General features: G+C 43.4%; 1 protein-coding gene and 1 long non-coding RNA gene across 4 annotated transcripts in view; both read left to right on the top strand.

The window, feature by feature from the left end:
- Positions 1-15,425, top strand: part of LOC118368435 (SR-related and CTD-associated factor 8-like) — a 43,852-nt gene that overhangs the window by 12,554 nt on the left and 15,873 nt on the right. The gene's annotated exons all lie outside the window — the stretch shown is intronic.
- On the top strand, positions 4,144-4,826 carry LOC127915959 (uncharacterized). The gene is made up of 3 exons (XR_008093136.1): positions 4,144-4,240; positions 4,283-4,366; positions 4,535-4,826. It is a non-coding gene; the product is annotated as an uncharacterized LOC127915959 (long non-coding RNA).

Consider the following 15,425-nt stretch of genomic DNA (forward strand, 5'->3'; position numbering starts at 1 on the left):
AGAAAAAACACCATTGATCGTTATTACTCTATTGACTTTTACTACTCTTGACCTTTAGTACTCTATTGACCTCTCGTCCTCTGCGTTGTGTATTTATCCTTGAAATATTTTTACAGAACTGAATAGCTAGTTGGGTCATAGGGCGGGGGCATTCCAATGAGTTGGTCCGGGGGTGTCAATCAAATCTGGTTGATTTTTAAACGGACCTTTACACTTTGCTGCTTTGCCTTTTCACAAGGCTCAACTTCAGCTTCCTCACAGTAAACATCCAGAAGTAGATATGTATACATCTCGGAAATGTAAGCACTTAGGAGGGAATTGTTTATTTATTTTTTTCCAAAGCCTGGTGTTACATGTTTGTTCACAATATCTTTGGGTAAGATATTTGCTACATTTATTAGTCATGTATTTTTTTTTTGCCCATTGTCGTGATACCCAATTGGATGTTATGACCTCGTGTCATCGCTGGAACTCCCCAATGGGCTCGGGAGAGGTGCCGTTCGAGACATGGGTCCTCCCCTTAACACTGTTCGCTTAACCCCGGAATGTGTCGGAGGAAACACCTTGCAACTGACGAACCTAGATGGTGCAAGGCCAAATGTGCCCCGCCCTTCAGGTCTCCCTCTCGGCTGCCTGTGACATAGAGGCTGTTCTAACATGTTGTTTTGATGTAGGCTAGATTACATTCATGAGCTGCTGTCAGATCCTGTACTTACTAAGCCGTTATTGAGCCATGTGGGTTAACGGTGGCCTAAAAATCTTTCAACCCTTGGAAAAAGTATGACTTTTTAACTCGAGAGCACAGCAGCAATGTTTTACCTAGTCTACAGTAGTTCGGCCTCTACGTTGCATAGGAGTGTGGGTCAGTTTGGTTAGAGTCTCACCAGGTTGGAAGAACTTGACTCTACTCAGGCCAAAAGATAAGCAGGGTCATTTTATTATAGCAATTAGAGAAGAACCTTGGGTTCTGGGGTCTCTTCATGATGGGTCTCTTCATTATGGGTCTCTTCTCAATTGGTGTGCTGCTGCACAATATTAGTTCAGCAATTGTTTGGCTCAAGTCTCAAGTTAGTCTGCTTCATAATAGACTTATTAAATGCATAATTAACTGTTCATGGCTATGGTATATACTGCTCCCAAGTACTTTTGTTTAACCTACACCACAGTACAGAATACGTTGCAGCTGCAACACTTGGAAGCAGCACATGCTGTCTGCGAGCTTTATTTCTTTTTTTCATAGTGTTTAATATTGGCCCAACATCTGTTTGATAGTTTAGGATGTGCACATTACTCACACCCTTCTTTCCTGATTTAAAGTAGAATGCAGCCTTTACGGTATTGAGAAAGCCCCCAAGCACAACTAACTTTGATGGTACAAAATGCACCTTTTTATAGCGTTATCGTGGCCGGTTCAGATGATCGTACTACACTTCATATTTGTGCACACCATAATGCAACGTTAGCGCTCTCCAAACAAATCCACCTGAGGTTTTCATCAGATTGGCGTGTATATGCCGCCTGTGCCAGTGTAATGTCTGAGGAACACTTATCAGTCTACTTTGGTACTGCTGCAAGCAGGCTGTCTATAGGCTACATCCAATGAGGGTGGCAGTACCCTCCATTGGTTTCTTGATGGGTGATTAATGGACAATATATTATCCCTAATATCCCAGCATATTATCCCCAGTACCCCTGCTTCACACTACTAGGTGTATTCCATCCAGACAATAAGATGGTTACTGTATCACACATAAATATCTCAGCCAAGTATCACTGTGGTGTGCATGGTAGTGGTAGCTAGTAGGTCTAGTTGTTGGTTTTGGCTTTGTGTAGTCATATAGGGATCAAGTAGTAACACTGCTGGTTTGACAGTCTGCTGTCTGTCCCGCCTCTCGGTACCTGGGGGTGTGGTGTGCGCTGTGGTTGCAGTCAAATTCCTACACGGAGGGAGAGCGCGTGAATTTGCACGTCCCATATAATGTGGTAACGATGAGTCAATCTGACACATTGGTTTATTTTGTTTGGCGTGCAGGGTCCGACATTGATTATGGCCTACCAGGCCAGTAAAAACATTTTGGGCCAGTGGATCTCTTCATTCACATAGGGACAGTAACTTTTCAGTAAATTTTTGCATTCCAGTCCAACTTTTACCAGCTCTGTCGCAGTCTACCATTGAAAACCATTGACGACTACACTCGTAATTGTCACTCTATTTGTATTTGAGCATATGATTGGCTGTTCTTTCACGCACCTCCACGCTCCCGCGAGACAACTTCTCGAGCAGTACCAGTTGATGCCTTCACACAGGAGCTATCTAGAGCAAAAAGAAGTGCCCGTATATATCTACTCTCTGAGCTTATCTATTTTAGGGAAAGTTCTTTACCAAAGTAAACCTTCAATAGTGAACATACTAGCAATATGCTGGTTACGGTTGATAGTCTGCAAAAAGGAAAGCTACAAAAAAACGCCTAGCATTGGTATTGGCTAAACCATGTCATCTCTTTTGAAACGTTTGTCTTAAAATGGGTGCGTCCTATTTTTTAAATCTTCTTAATTACGTACTTTAGAAACAAATGTATGCAATTAATTCAATGCAACTCCAAAGAATAGAGTAATGACTTGCGTTGCTAAATTATATTACACAGCTTTTTAATACGTATGATGATAACCAAATGTAGCCTATTAATAGCTGAATATTAAGAGAAAGCATGACAACGTATAGGCCCTGCATGACCAATGCATTTAACAACTTCACCATGTCCAGGCCAGTAGAAATTATGTTCGGCCAGTAGATTTTTTGGCGGGGCCAGTTAACGTTGGACCCTGGCGTGTTTCATATGCAGCCACGGAATGGTACACATCGGCTATTTGCTGTGCTTTGCGTGAGGAACAGTCAGCTTGACTAGTTTATAAAATGTGTCGACCTGACTGGCTAAAGTCAATCTCATTTCTTTTGCCAGTCATGAATCATACAATCTAGTTCTATATCCATGATATCACATCGAGACACATCAAGACACGTCAACTAAAGAGCCCAAGTGGCGCAGTGGTCTAAGGCACTGCATCGCAGTGTTCGCTGTGCCACTAGAGATCCTGGTTCGAGTCCAGGCTCTGTCGCAGCCGGCCGCGACCGGGAGACCCATGAGGTGGCGCGCAATTGGCCCAGCGTCATCCGGGTTTGGGGAAGGTTTGGCCGGCAGGGATGTTCTTGTCCTATCGTGTACTAGTGACTCCTGTGGCGGGCGGTCGCTGACACGGTTGCCAGGTGCACAGTGTTTCCTCCGACACATGGGTGGGGCTGGCTTCCAGGTTAAGCGGGCATTGTGTCAAGAAGCAGTGTGGCTTGGCTGGGTTGTGTTTCGGAGGTCGCAAGACCTTCGCCTCTCCCAAGTCCATACCGGAGCAGCGGTATGGACTCGGGAGAGGCACAAGACTGTAACTACCAATTTGGATACCACGAAATTGGGGAGGAAAGGGGGTGATTTAAAAGTTAATTTTTTTAAAGATAGGGAATGCTGCTGATACTGTTTTAAAGGTATTTTCGATTCACTTGAGTGACTCGTCAGTAGCCTACCAAATGAAATCGATAAGAGAGCTGTTCTTTTGGAACTGGTAGGCTTTTATGGAACTGTTAGATCTTTTGCGATTTATCTGCAGATAATTTTGAAAACATTGTATGAAGATGGTGAGTCCTCACTGCAGGAACAATAGGTAGGCTAGGTGGAGAGAGCCTCATTCAGGTCCAAAATATGAGAAAATAAATAGGATTTACTGTAGGTCTACTGATTTTAATCAATGTTGACAATTGAGTAGTCAACTGCTACTTTCTGTGTCGCAAAGCCTGTGATAACACCTGCGTAATTCTTCAATCATACCTGTATTTCTGATAGCTGAGAAAATGCCTCTTGAGAAGAAGCTTGACACCTGTGGAAGTCAGACTCTTACAGGATTCTTTAGAGGCCCTGTGGATTCAGAATAAATGTTTTCCTGTGTTTTTATATCTCATTGTACAACAGCTGATGAAACTAACACTGTAAAAGTGTTATTTCCTGGTAGTTGCAGGTTGAAAATACAATCTAGCATTAGAATGTACCAGAGGCCACGAAAGTAGAGCTTGTTCGGCAAAAGAAACAGGAGGAGCTTGGCTGGCTACTCCATGTGCTTCTGGAAAACACCAGCTAATGCCACTGTGACTATAGAATCACTATGGAATGCTGCTGATACTGTGCTATACTGGAAGGTGCAGCCAGGAAATGCTGCTGATACTGTGCAAAACTGGAAGGTGCAGCCAGGAAATGCTGCTGATACTGTGCTATACTGGAAGGTGCAGCCAGGAAATGCTGCTGATACTGTGCTATACTGGAAGGTGCTGCCAGGAAATGCTGCTGATACTGTGCTATACTGGAAGGTGCTGCCAGGAAATGCTGCTGATACTGTGCTATACTGGAAGGTGAAGCCAGGGAATGCTGCTGATACTGTGCTATACTGGAAGGTGCAGCCAGGAAATGCTGCTGATACTGTGCTATGCTGGAAGGTGCAGCCAGGAAATGCTGCTGATACTGTGCTATACTGGAAGGTGCAGCCAGGAAATGCTGCTGATACTGTGCTATACTGGAAGGTGCTGCCAGGAAATGCTGCTGATACTGTGCTATACTGGAAGGTACAGCCAGGAAATGCTGCTGATACTGTGCTGTACTGGAAGGTGCTGCCAGGAAATGCTGCTGATACTGTGCTATACTGAAAGGTGCTGCCAGGAAATGCTGCTGATATTGTGCTGTACTGGGAGGTGCAGCCATGGAATGTTGCTGATATTGTGCTATACTGGAAGGTGCGGCCAGGGAATGCTGCTGATATTGTGCTATACTGGAAGGGCAGCCAGGGAATGCTGCTGATACTGTGCTATACTGGAAGGTGAAGCCAGGGAATGCTGCTGATACTGTGCTATACTGCAGGTGCAGCCAGGGAATGCTGCTGATACTGTTCTATACTGCAGGTGCAGCCAGGGAATGCTGCTGATACTGTTCTATACTGCAGGTGCAGCCAGGGAATGCTGCTGATACTGTTCTATACTGCAGGTGCAGCCAGGGAATGCTGCTGATACTGTGCTATACTGCAGGTGCAGCCAGGGAATGCTGCTGATACGGTGCTATACTGGAAGGTGCAGCCAGGGAATGCTGCTGATACTGTGCTATACTGGAAGGTGCAGCCAGGGAATGCTGCTGATACTGTTCTATACTGAAAGGTGCAGCCAGGGAATGCTGTAGCCAGGGAATGCTGCTGATATTGTGCTATACTTGAAGGGCAGCCAGGGAATGCTGCTGATACTGTGCTATACTGGAAGGTGACGCCAGGGAATGCTGCTGATACTGTGCTATACTGCAGGTGCAGCCAGGGAATGCTGCTGATACTGTTCTATACTGCAGGTGCAGCCAGGGAATGCTGCTGATACTGTTCTATACTGCAGGTGCAGCCAGGGAATGCTGCTTGATACTGTGCTATCCTGGAAGGTGCAGCCATGGAATGCTGCTGATACTGTGCTATACTGCAGGTGCAGCCAGGGAATGCTGCTGATACGGTGCTATACTGGAAGGTGCAGCCAGGGAATGCTGCTGATACTGTGCTATACTGGAAGGTGCAGCCAGGGAATGCTACTGATACTGTTCTATACTGGAAGGTGCAGCCAGGGAATGCTGCTGATACTGTTCTATACTGGAAGGTGCAGCCAGGGAATGCTGCTGATACTGTTCTATACTGGAAGGTGCAGCCAGGGAATGCTGCTGATACTGTGCTATACTGGAAGGGGCAGCCATGGAATGCTGCTGATACTGTGCTATACTGGAAGGTGCAGCCAGGAAATGCTGCTGATACTGTGCTATACTGGAAGGTGCTGCCAGGAAATGCTGCTGATACTGTGCTATACTGGAAGGTACAGCCAGGAAATGCTGCTGATACTGTGCTGTACTGGAAGGTGCTGCCAGGAAATGCTGCTGATACTGTGCTATACTGAAAGGTGCTGCCAGGAAATGCTGCTGATATTGTGCTGTACTGGGAGGTGCAGCCATGGAATGTTGCTGATATTGTGCTATACTGGAAGGTGCGGCCAGGGAATGCTGCTGATATTGTGCTATACTGGAAGGGCAGCCAGGGAATGCTGCTGATACTGTGCTATACTGGAAGGTGAAGCCAGGGAATGCTGCTGATACTGTGCTATACTGCAGGTGCAGCCAGGGAATGCTGCTGATACTGTTCTATACTGCAGGTGCAGCCAGGGAATGCTGCTGATACTGTTCTATACTGCAGGTGCAGCCAGGGAATGCTGCTTGATACTGTGCTATACTGCAGGTGCAGCCAGGGAATGCTGCTGATACTGTGCTATACTGCAGGTGCAGCCAGGGAATGCTGCTGATACGGTGCTATACTGGAAGGTGCAGCCAGGGAATGCTGCTGATACTGTGCTATACTGGAAGGTGCAGCCAGGGAATGCTGCTGATACTGTTCTATACTGAAAGGTGCAGCCAGGGAATGCTGTAGCCAGGGAATGCTGCTGATATTGTGCTATACTTGAAGGGCAGCCAGGGAATGCTGCTGATACTGTGCTATACTGGAAGGTGACGCCAGGGAATGCTGCTGATACTGTGCTATACTGCAGGTGCAGCCAGGGAATGCTGCTGATACTGTTCTATACTGCAGGTGCAGCCAGGGAATGCTGCTTGATACTGTGCTATCCTGGAAGGTGCAGCCATGGAATGCTGCTGATACTGTGCTATACTGCAGGTGCAGCCAGGGAATGCTGCTGATACGGTGCTATACTGGAAGGTGCAGCCAGGGAATGCTGCTGATACTGTGCTATACTGGAAGGTGCAGCCAGGGAATGCTACTGATACTGTTCTATACTGGAAGGTGCAGCCAGGGAATGCTGCTGATACTGTTCTATACTGGAAGGTGCAGCCAGGGAATGCTGCTGATACTGTTCTATACTGGAAGGTGCAGCCAGGGAATGCTGCTGATACTGTGCTATACTGGAAGGTGCAGCCAGGGAATGCTGCTGATACTGTTCTATACTGCAGGTGCAGCCAGGGAATGCTGCTGATACTGTTCTATACTGGAAGGTGCAGCCATGGAATGCTGCTGATACTGTGCTATACTGCAGGTGCAGCCATGGAATGCTGCTAATACTGTGCTATACTGCAGGTGCAGCCAAGGAATGCTGCTGATACTGTTCTATACTGGAAGGTGCAGCCATGGAATGCTGCTAATACTGTGCTATACTGCAGGTGCAGCCATGGAATGCTGCTAATACTGTTCTATACTGCAGGTGCAGCCAAGGAATGCTGCTGATACTGTTCTATACTGCAGGTGCAGCCATGGAATGCTGCTGATACTGTTCTATACTGGAAGGGGCAGCCATGGAATGCTGCTGATACTGTTCTATACTGCAGGTGCAGCCAGAGAATGTTGCTGATACTGTTCTATACTGCAGGTGCAGCCATGGAATGCTGCTGATACTGTTCTATACTGGAAGGTGCAGCCAGGGAATGCTGCTGATACTGTGCTATACTGCAGGTGCAGCCAGGGAATGCTGCTGATACTGTTCTATACTGCAGGTGCAGCCAGGGAATGCTGCTGATACTGTTCTATACTGGAAGGTGCAGCCACGGAATGCTGCTGATACTGTGCTATACTGCAGGTGCAGCCATGGAATGCTGCTAATACTGTTCTATACTGCAGGTGCAGCCAAGGAATGCTGCTGATACTGTTCTATACTGGAAGGTGCAGCTAGGGAATGCTGCTGATACTGTTCTATACTGGAAGGTGCAGCCAGGGAATGCTGCTGATACTGTTCTATACTGCAGGTGCAGCCAGGGAATGCTGCTGATACTGTTCTATACTGGAAGGTGCAGCCAGGGAATGATGCTGATACTGTTCTATACTGGAAGGTGCAGCCATGGAATGCTGCTGATACTGTTCTATACTGGAAGGTGCAGCCAGGGAATGCTGCTGATACTGTTCTATACTGCAGGTGCAGCCAGGGAATGCTGCTGATACTGTTCTATACTGCAGGTGCAGCCAGGGAATGCTACTGATACTGTGCTATACTGGAAGGTGCAGCCAGGGAATGCTGCTGATACTGTTCTATACTGGAAGGTGCAGCCAGGGAATGCTGCTGATACTGTTCTATACTGGCAGGTGCAGCCAGGGAATGCTGCTGATACTGTTCTATACTGGAAGGTGCAGCCAGGGAATGCTGCTGATACTGTTCTATACTGGAAGGTGCAGCCAGGGAATGCTGCTGATACTGTTCTATACTGGAAGGTTCAGCCAGGGAATGTTGCTGATACTGTGCTATACTACAGGTGCAGCCAGGGAATGCTTTGTTGGCATTGAATATATGAAATTGATTTACCACAGTCAGTGAAAGTTCAATTGCATTTCAAGTTATATTTTCTCAATTTAGCTTTCATGGAGAAGATTGTACATACATGTTTGACATTTGATTGGAAAGATATAGAGAACATTGAAACTGGATGATTTGACTGAAAGTGAAATGTAACCTATTGTTACAGTTTGAGCTTTAGTCGCTCCTTGATCAGCCACTTCTCATGTCACAATGAAAGCTATCATTCATGATTTAGCCAGTGTTCGTTCACTCTTATCAAATGAATGATACATTTGTTCTCTAGCACGTATACACACACACACACCCTTGAAGCGAGCAGCATTTTGAGTATGAAATTCACTGCTTACCAATTGCAGCTAAATAGAGTGTAGAGTGAGGTGATTATTAAGCGTCTTCTATGTCCTATTATATCTGGTATAGCTACTGTAATGCATCTCAATTCTTGAACATGAAACCTCAATAAGAGGTCTGAGTGGAGCTTTAATAACATACAATATGCTGTAGTAGTCTATACTCCAACACACTGCTTCTTCCTAACCAGTTCTAAATATACAGGAACCAAACAGTGATTACTGCTAGCATAAGGCATGTACTCACTAAAAGCAGACTGACCTTTCACCACCACACAGAGTAGTACATCATGTATAGGTAGGGGGGGCTTTTGCTTGGAGACAGCCCTACTTAGCGAGGGCTACGGCGTGTGTGTTTGTCTTTTTAATCTTTGTCTGAGCTTGTGAGCGGGTGGTACGTGCCTCTCTGTCAAGGGAAGGAGGTTGGGGTTCAGGGGAGCCCAGCTGGACTCTATCCCCACAGACCTCATTAAGCACCCTTATCCTCTCTACCCCCTCCTCTGCTCTACCCCCTCCTCTTGTCTACGAGGTATGCAGTTTGTTGAAAACTATATCAGCCAAATTATGTTGAATCTTGACATTTCAAACCACATTACTACTTAATGAGAAAACATTCATGGTATTTAGTTTAAGAGAACGAATGAGCTTGAACAAGATAACCTGGGCTAATTTGAATGGGAGCAAATGGCAACAACAAACAAATCCCATCCATACCGCAGTAGACCTCACATGACCGCCGCAAAACCTCATGCTGTGTGCCAATACCTCTGGCTTGGCTATCTGCCTTGTCTGAATGTAAACGTTTCCAGAAAATGTCGGCTCAGTTATGTTTTTAAAGTTAGTTCCAGTGCACCAGAATGTGCTTACGTGTGCGTTTGACGCTATGTGTCTGCTCTGCGTAAAGGTCTTTCTATAAACGAGGGTACCAGTGAGGAATTCCTACACTGAACAACTTGGTCATTGATTATAATCTGCAATTGATTTCCATGTCATTATATTAAGATATTATGGAGAATCATAGCTATTTTCAATCAATTTCAAGAGTTGATTTAAAACCTGTTTAACTCTTTTATCATGTTTGGTGTCTCGACAGATTTGTCCAAAATCGTGACTTAAAACATTGCTTCTTTGTCCTTGCGTTTATGGCAGTGTAAGTTGTCGTTATCTCATATATTAAGCATTAGCGTTAATCGGTTAAGTTAGACATTGAACTTCAACCCTGTAAGAATCCTGGATCTAGCGGTTGGGACTTTTTTATTTATTTTTATTTAAATAGAGATCTCAGAAATGCAGTGTAACTATGTAACAATTAGTGTCTCCTTATGTTACTGGGTGAAAACAGTTTTCATGGGCACAGAAATCCAAAATAATATATGTGAATGCAAAATCAAATATGTCTATCCGGAAGTGTCACATTACCTTGATAACTTTAATGTGGTTCTTCACTAATTTTGCATAATATTTGGTGGATGCGCATTTAGTGTCCAGCTGAATAGTTACGCTGTGATATTTTCACTCATCATCTGATCCAGGAAGGAATCTTTCGATTGATATTCCGATGATGAACAGCTGTTGTGATAGCGCATGCGATGCAAAAAAGGAATGTCTCATTCGTTACACCGGTGTTCCTGGAGCCACGTTGGATCTAATATCCCTAGCGAATTGATGTTGATCATCTGTTGTCTGCATGATTTCCAGCAGGGTCTCGTTAGATTTACCAGAGAACGCATCAAGGTAATGTGTTCATGTTTTTGTACCTCAGATTGGACAGTCTTCTGAGCACAGTTGTGTAGGATAGATTATTGCGCAACACCCAAAACTCTAACTATTAATTATTCTAGATATAATGACCACAAATTACATAGCCAAGTGGGCTTATTAACAGTATTATCGGATAATGAAATAACATGACAAATACATTTTGTTTTCCATGGTCCACCTACAATTTTAAACAATACAAGGGGCTTGAAGTAGCCAACCTGAATTTGCAGCTACTGTTGAAGCTACTGTTGTTGTCATCCTCATAATGCCCCCATCTGTTGGCTTTCCATACAAAACCTTCCATTTAAAAAAATCGTAGTTTTTTTTGTCACTTACTCATTTTAAAAACGGCGAAGGTGAGATTCAAATAGTGAGATTAATGCAACGGAAAAATCGCTGTGTCTGCGTCCAATTTATTTAGTCAGGTGATGCTCACATTATTCTCACATATTTTAGTATGTAAAAATAATTTGAATATCAATGCATTGTGGCAAGGCCTAAAACATGCATTATTCTTAGTGGTAATGGCCTACTTTTTTCTCTTCACTTTTTTGCATGCTTTTGTGGGGCAGGGAGTTCTATATTAGGTCCTGTACAGTGCCTTCAGAAAGTATTCAGACCCCTTGACCTTTTTCCACATTTTGTTTACATTACAGCCTTATTCTGAAATGGATTTTAAAAATCCTCAGTATTCTACAAACAATAACACATAATGACAAAGTGAAAACAAGAAATGTTTGCAAATGTATAAAAAATAAGAAATCTGATGCCTTATTTACATAAGTATTCAGACCCTTTGCTATGAGACTCGAAATTGAGCTCCGGTGCATCCTGTTTCCATTGATCATCCTTGATGTTTCTACAACTTGATTGGAGTCCACCTGTGGTAAATTCAATTAATTGGACATGATTTGGAAAGGCACACACCTGTCTAGATAAGGTCCCACAGTTGACAGTGCATGTCAGAGCAGAAACCAAGTCGAAGGAATTGTCCGTAGAGCTCCAAGACAGGATTGTGTCAAGGCACAGATCTGGGGAAGGGTACCAAAAAATGTTTGCAGCATTGAAGGTCCCCAAGAACACAGTGGTCTACATCATTCTTAAATGGAAGAAGTTTGAAACCACCAAGACTTTTCCGAGAGCTAGCCACCCAGCTAAACTGCGCAATCAGGGGAGAAGGGCATTGGTCAGAGAGGTGACCAAGAACCAGAGGGTCACTCTGACAGAGCTCTGGAGTTTGCCAAAAGGCACATAAAGACTTTCAGACCATGATTAAAGAGATTCTCTGGTCCATTTGGAAGACCCAATTGCGACCAGGCTTTAACTTCCTCACTGATGTCTTGAGATGTTGCTTCAATATATCCACATATTCCTACCTCATGATGACATATATTTTTTGTGAAGTGCACCAGTCCCTCCTGTAGCAAAGCACCCCCACAACATGATGCTGCCAACCCGTGCGTCGCGTTTGGGAAGATATTCTTCTGCTTGCAAGCCTCCCCCTTTTCCCTCTAAACATAATGATGGTCATTATGGCCAAACATTTCTATTTTTTTTTCTCATCAGACCAAGAGGGCATTTCTCCAAAAAACTACAATCTTTGTCCCCCATGTGCAGTTGCAAACTGTAGTCTGGCTTTTTTTTATGTCAGTTTAGGAGCAGTGGCTTCTTCTTTGCTGAGCGTCCTTTCAGGTTATGTCGATATAGGACTCGTTTTACTGTGGATATAGATACTTTTGTTCCTGTTTCTTCCAGCACCTTTGCTGTTGTTCTGGGATTTATTTGCACTTTTCACACCAAAGTACGTTCACCTCTAGGAGACGGAATGCATCTCCTTCCTGAGCGGTGTGACGGCTGCATGGTCCCATGGTGTTTATACTTGTGTACTATTGTTTGTACAGATGAACGTGGTACCTTCAGGCATTTGGAAATTGCTCCCAAGGATGAACCAGACTTGTGGAGGTCTACAAAGTTTTTTTTTTCTGGTGTCTTGGCTGATTTCTTTTGATTTTCCATATAATGTCAAGCAAAGAGGACTGAGGTTGAAGGTAGGCTTTGAAATACATCCACAGGTACACCTCCAATTGACTCAAATGATGTCAATTAGCCATCAGAAGCATCTAAAGCCATGACATTTTCTGGAATTTTCAAAGCTGTTTAAAGGCACAGTCTACTTAGTGTATGTAAACGTCTGACCTACTGGAATTGTGATACAGTGAAATAATCTGTCTGTAAACAATTGTTGGAAAAATGACTTGTCATGCACAAAGTAGATCTCCTAACCGACTTGCCAAAACGATAGTTTGTTAACAAGAAATTTGTGGAGTGTGGACTAAACTTCCGACTTCAACTGTAAGTAAATGTGATATTTCAGTTTATTTTTAATACATTTGCTAAAGTTTCTAAAAACCTGTTTTTGCTTTGTCATGAGGTGTTGTGTGTAGATTGAGGCGGGAAAATATTTGTATACATTTTAGAATATGGCTGTAACGTAAACAAAATGTGGAAGAAGTCAAGGGGTCTGAATACTTTCCGACTGCGCTGTATGTACAATTATATAAATGATACAATTGTATAAGGTTGAGGTCCTTGAAAATTACAATTAATAGCTTGAAATAGTTCCTGAAACTCCTTGAATTTGACTTGCCAATATCTGTTTGAGCCCTGCTTAAAGGATGTATAGTCCTATGTTGTTGTATAGCTGAATTTAAGGGTACATTTGCATATATTAACTTTTATTCCTCTATGTATTCATATGGAATTGCATAAATTCTTATTTTAATTTCTAAACATTTTGAAATGTTCATCCCAGTGTCACACGTTGGTCCCATTTCTTTATAGGAAGACCCATAAGAAAACGCAGTGTTTACTCTCCGTTAGTGGGTCTCATTTGATTAATGGCCTTCATTTATAGGTTGATATCAGTCAACTCTGTGTTGCTCATGTCTTTGAAAATGAGTGTGTACCAAGATTGCAGTCTGAATGTCATCTTGACATTTGACACACGATCTCTCCCTAGCCCAGTCTTATTCTAGCCTGGGGGGGGGGGTGATATACCGGCCTACAGAGAGTGGCAAACTGTGTCTTGAGTGTTATGATGTTGCACCAAATAGCCTATTCCATGACCATACCGTAGTAATCAGTGTTTTTACTGGACTGTAGGCCTAGTTGCCACAGAGGTTTTTTTGCACCCAACATGTCACTGAAGAAATACATGAGCAACAATAACTCATTCAGAGTTGACTGATATCGATATGGCCTACCAATGCATCAGTCAAACGGGCCCCTGTTCAGTTTTATTGGTATTGTGTTTTATTTACAACTTTGCTAGCATTGAATTACATGCTAGGCATGTCTACACATTCACTGTCAGTCATTGTAGACATATCCTGTCTAACACATTTGTTGAAAGCAAGAGTATGTTCTCTGTCACTCCCAGCACCATTTTCCTTTCCCCCCCGCTGTTTGTGACTGTAGCCTAATTGGCCCATTTCAGCACAGATATTGTGGGGGAATTTTAAAGGAGTAACATTTTTTAAATGTAACCCAGTTTGCTCAGGTTTTCGGTCCAGATTTCCAACGTAATGTAAATATAAGGCCTAGCTTTTCCAATTAGACTCATCTCATTATTCACTCAACATTTGTGTGTTTTGAGTGAGTATGTTTTCTGGTTATTGCTTCTCTACTTGCCACTTGTATCAAAGTTTCCATAATGCTTTTTTTCTGTGTGTTCTTATGGGATAATAGGGTATGTTCATTTAAAATCCCCAAAAATCTAGCCTAATTTGTGCACTGAGAAGTCGGGCCTAAACCATGCATTGATGTCCGTTTGAGATGTTTTGCAAACATTTCAGTTGCGTGAATTTGAAGTTGGTTCAGCCATTTGAGAATGTGATTTATTCCCAGAACATGATGATGATAGGGTAAGTAAACCTAGCCTAAATTATATGGCAGTTCTGTTGCCCCACATAGTGTGCAGTTTGTGCTACACTATTTGACTGAAAAACAACTTGGGTCGGGATAAACAACTTGGGTAGGGCTAAACAACTTGGGTAGGGATAAACAACTTGGGTAGGGATAAACAACTTGGGTAGGGATAAACAACTTGGGTAGGGCTAAACAACTTGGGTAGGGCTAAACAACTTGGGTAGGGCTAAACAACTTGGGTAGGGCTAAACAACTTGGGTAGGGCTAAACAACTTGGGTAGGGCTAAACAACTTGGGTAGGGCTAAACAACTTGGGTAGGAAAAAACAACTTGGGTAGGAATAAAACAACTTGGGTAGGAATAAAACAACTTGGGTAGGAATAAAACAACTTGGGTAGGGATACACAACTCTGGCTATGCTGCCTTGCATTACAAGTTTAGAACCCCAGGTACAAATAACATTGGCAGGATTGACTAAGAAATGTAGGCCTACTGTTTTCACACACTGTAGAAATCATTAGGACTTAAACTGGACAAACCCCATTCTGTGCAAATTTGGCCATGTATTGAAGAATGTATGTACAACTCATCATAGCTTTCTGACTGTGTTGTGTTGCTGGGATGATTGGAGCTCTGTCTTTTTGGCTCACTGACACTGAACTAGTTTCAGACAGAGCTATGTGCTCATTTAGCCTACATGTTATCGGCTTCATTGGTTTAGTCATTTGAACATAAACATTTTTTGAATGGCCTATAGATGTTGTAGTTGAACAACTCGGGCAACTGATAGGTTGAATCATTCCTTAATCCTATTGTTATAAAGCATCTGTGAGCAGTGTCTGTCTCAAGTTTTCAATGCTTGCGTTTGGCCCCATTCAAAACCCTCCCTCAATGTAGCCTGGCTATTCTACATGGATACCATGTTGGGAGTTTCACTCACTAGTATTATGTGTTTAATGTATTTGCTTCGGTGAGACAAAGATACGTTT

The sequence above is a fragment of the Oncorhynchus keta genome, chromosome 35 (genome assembly GCF_023373465.1).
Source record: "Oncorhynchus keta strain PuntledgeMale-10-30-2019 chromosome 35, Oket_V2, whole genome shotgun sequence".
In the NCBI taxonomy this organism is placed as follows: Eukaryota; Metazoa; Chordata; class Actinopteri; order Salmoniformes; family Salmonidae; genus Oncorhynchus; species Oncorhynchus keta.